Genomic DNA, 4,597 nt, shown 5'->3' with positions numbered 1-4,597 from the left:
TAATGTTTCTCTCTCTCTCCCTTCCATCCCTCCTTCCCTTCTTCCATCCTTTTTATGCACTAGAAAAAATTGTTAGGACACTTGCACATTTAATATCTCAGGATAACAAAGGAGATTATTCCCTCAGCAGCCACTACTGCGGGTGTTTCTCGTGACTTTTCTTTCATGATTCAGAAAGTAATACTGTTCTCACTGCAACATACAACTGTAACTGTACTGCAGTCTGAGAAATATGTATAGAAGTTGATATTATTTTTAGATCTTTTAACTGCACAGATTCATTTTTTACTTCCTGTTTTAGCTGTCATCTTAATATTATTGTTTTAGATGTGTATATAATTTTTTTTCATTGTGACTGAACTGGTTAATGCTTTTTTAGCTGTGAATAGTAGACATGAAAAAGGGGGTTAATCAAACATAAGATTCTATAAATAATGAAACAGTAAAAGTAGATGTATTAAGTAGAAAGGAGAAAATACTTAATGGACAGAAGTACCCAATTCATTTTAAAAATCCTAATATGAAAGAACTGTGTTCTTCAACTAAAATTTCAACAAAAGGTTTGAATGTGTTAAATAAAATTATCCTATCCTTACCTATTTGTTTGAATGAATCAAAGGGCCTGCTACATGCAAATATGTTTGAGGTTTTGCATACACAATAATGTCTATATTAGTCAATTAAACAGTGCCAAGATATGGGTGCAGGCACCAGTAGGCTAGCATTTATATTGTTAAATTGTTAGAATGGGACCTGGTATGCTTTTGGTCAGGACTAACTAGTACTCTCCCAGTTTTTGGGCATGGCCTCCTTTCTTTTGAGGCTCAGAGAGTATAACAGTATGAATATGTTCAGACCATGCCACTTGACCTCAGGGCTGGAGAATAGACTTTTTATTTTTTAATTTGCTAGTGTAAACATAGCCATTGTGTTTATTTGCCTAACAGGCTGGCAAATGCATGTTTTAGCAATCGCTCTGAACTTTACATACAGAATAGTTATAGTTATGTAGTTATTATGTGTCTGGAGAGATATGGCTTACTAACTGAAGTGGCAAACACACAAAAGTTTAGCTCCATATGTTCCTAGTTTGAGCCACAGTATTTCAAGCCAGAAGACAGCCAGCACACAAATTAATTAGTCTCTGGATTTCAAACTCTTACAGTTTTCAGAAGCTTACGATGAACCCTCTATTTAATGTGATGAGCCCCCTTTTGCTCCTCTTCCTCCCTCTCCAGTTTGGGGGGATCCAACAKTGACTAAACTTCTGTGTCTGGAGTCTATAAAATCCCATCTGGATTTGTACCCTCTGTGGATTTCACAAAGGAGACCTTATGACACATGCTCACTTGGGCATATGTTCACTCATAGTTAGAATTTGTGAAAATTATCTAGTCTGATATATAAAGTGATTCCATTGTTCATACAATATTGACGTCATAAGAAAATCGCCACTCTGCACATTTTATTTATTCCAGACAGCAATGGTTTTCCCTTTGTGCTTTAAAGTAAACATTCTTCCCAGAAGCTGTGTAATAGAACAACAGGGAAACAAGGAAGAATAACATTTTGTGGTTTGCTGAATTATTGAAATGAAAAAAGAAAAAAAACYCAAAAACCACTGGAGTCAGAAATTCTACAAGGTGAGATATTGATCATCCTGAGCCAAACACCTTCATTAATCAGAGCGTCAGAAATTCATATATCTACCATAGCATAGTTAAACCTATGGCTTTTAAAGTTATTCAAACAAACTAATATAATCCTAGAGATACTTTTTCACAAAGAGGAAATGCAAAAGAGTAAATGCTGTGCTCATCTGAACATTCAAAAGGCTTTAATAAGAGTACACTTGCCATCAGGTAGATGCTGTGTTTCTTTAGGCTATTTTGAAGTAGTTGCTTTTGTACTTAAATCTGTGTATAGTAGCTCTTAATGTTTCCCTTTCACTTTTTAGAGAATGCTTTTCTTTTTGCAGAGAATGTTTTCCTTTTTGCCGGTTACTTTTTTTTTTTTTTTTGCCAATGCATTTCTCCTTTTTCAAGGCTTTTTTAGCATGAGTTTTTATGACAGAATAAAGTACCAAAGTTTTGCCATTAACTTTAGGAGGATCAGGACTGCGCTATTTTTACAAGTAGGCCACCAATGTTTTTTGATGAAACACATAAAGCATGCATGAAAGCTGACTGACTGGGGTCACTTTGTGTATCTGTTGTAGGAAGAGTGTTTGTCCCCAGTTGGATCTGCATGCATTTACTGGATCGGATTAATTAAGTCAGATGCACAAACATGGTGGTATTTTTCTGGCTTAAAACATTCGACTGAAAAGAAAGATAGTCCATAAGTTGGCCACCTCTGCCTTATATAAGCAATGCACGGAGTAGCTTATTGGGTTTAGTTTTCACACTGTAGTTTAGATATCAGGTGTACAATAAAATGCTTTCACACACTGCCAAAATGTACTGGATAAAACATACTTTAGTATTTTATCTTACTAAAAGCTGTTATCTATTTTGTACGGTATACTACATTTTTGAATAAGAACACCACTGTAATTTATTGGGAAAAGCTGATTTATTTTATAAATGTAACATTATTTTTGTAAATGTAATTATGCAAAATCAAAAATGATTAGCTTTGTTAAATATTAAATTATAATAAGATGTAACATTATATGTTTGAACTCTGATACCAAGTTTTTGTGTTGAATATTTGGAATAGAAATGGTTGCTGGAAATGTTTCAAATGGACTGTTTTTCATCAAAGATCAATAAAGAAAAACGAATGATCTAAATGTCACATTTGCCTTTAGGTAATTTTTTGACTATTTACATAAACAATGATGACGTTTTATATTGTTTATCTTATGAATAAGTATAAAACTGTAGTATGCTTTCTTCTCTACAATATTGAAATCATATGAAAGAATACGATGGCAATATTTAGCTGATTCTACTGTAACATGGCTAACTATTACATAGCTATAGTTTTCARTTTTTAGTTCTGACTCAGAAAAGAATTCATGCACATGCTTAATTCCATCTGTGTTTAAAATGAAGCATGTGTTCAACAGTCTTCTTTTTTTCTGGACAGACCATTGCCTTTAGTTGCTCTAGTGCACTGTTATTTAAGCTAATTTGGTCACAACTAAGCATTTCTYTGTTTTATACTTAAAGATATTTTAACATTTTAAACTCATTCTTTCCAATATATTTTTTGTTAGGTAATCAGTATCTACTCAGCCTTGCAAAATACGTTTACTAGTCTGTCTCTTTTGAGCAGATTTCAAATAGTTTTTGGTTTTGCTTTTGGTTTTTGGGGTGAGGGAGAGGGGGATGACACACAGAGTTGGGTTGTTTGCTTTTGTTCAGATATCATCTATGCTAGAGTGCAGAGCTACAGGGCAAAGCTGCCATGGGAGACAGAAGACTTCTGCTGGAGATTTTCAGGTTCTTCTGCTGAAGACTTCTGGATGCTGGAGATCTTCAGGTCCCTTTGAGAAGCTCGTGTCCGTAACTGATTATTCTAGAGTAAGAATTTCTCTGTGTTTTACTTGTAAATACTGACTTGGACCAAAGAAGTTAATTTTTGAAAGAAGACAATGAAAGAAAATAATTTTAAGGGATAGATTTTATTTTTCAGCCTACAATGGAGAAAACATGGAAAATCCTCTAAATCTTTGAAGTGCTAACAGACAGACCCTTCTGTAGGGATTTCTATAAATCTGCTTTACAAACAGCTCCATATGTGTATGCACACTTATTTTATATAGAGAGAGATGGATGTACTAGTTTTCAGTTCTAATGACAGTAAAAAATTCCTCCCAATAAAGGAATTCTGAATGTGGGCAATGTATTTATTGAATTCCAGGAACCTTTTGTGACATCAACTTTAACATTRTCAGAGTCTAAGAAGAAAATCCATTATAGATCTTTGTTAATATTTGTAGAATTGGCAGTTCTGTTTTCACCTGAAGGATGTCTGTCAGTCTCTGACTGAGTAAAATGTTTGTCCTTCCAATAGATTATTTCTAGTTGCACATCTCCATTATTTGTATATACTTATCTAAAGTATATAGAAAGCAAAGACTTAACTCCACATTTTGCATTAATTCTTCCATAAGTCTTCTGTATTGGTTTGCAAATTTCTACATATTTAATATTCTCCCTGATATAGAGTCCTGATATAGCTTTCTTCTTTCCCTTTATCCTCCCTAACAACAACAACAACAACAGCAACAACAACAACATTATTTATCCAAGAGTTTAAACTCATTGTGTTAACAGATTTTTTCCTCTTTTGCCAGTTTTATAATATAAAAAGAAAGGGAACATATTTCTCATCAGGAATGACATTAATCACTACTTCCTTCTGGTTCCTTATTGTCTTGTGGCAAATCAAAATATTTTCATTAATTAGAAAGTCTACTTATAAATAAAGAGCCCTATATGAAATTAAAATCTARACTTGATTACTGTCAGGAGCAAAGGTGCTGAACTACAGGAAATATATTTTCAAAAATCTCTTCCACAGAAATTAAATTAAAATTCATACCTGATTTCTAATCAAAATAATACATGTTTATAAGAAAGGGTAA

The sequence above is a fragment of the Apteryx rowi genome, unplaced genomic scaffold (genome assembly GCF_003343035.1).
Source record: "Apteryx rowi isolate R43461 unplaced genomic scaffold, aptRow1 scaffold_58, whole genome shotgun sequence".
Lineage (NCBI taxonomy): Eukaryota > Metazoa > Chordata > Aves > Apterygiformes > Apterygidae > Apteryx > Apteryx rowi.
Note: the sequence above shows the minus strand (reverse complement) of the source record.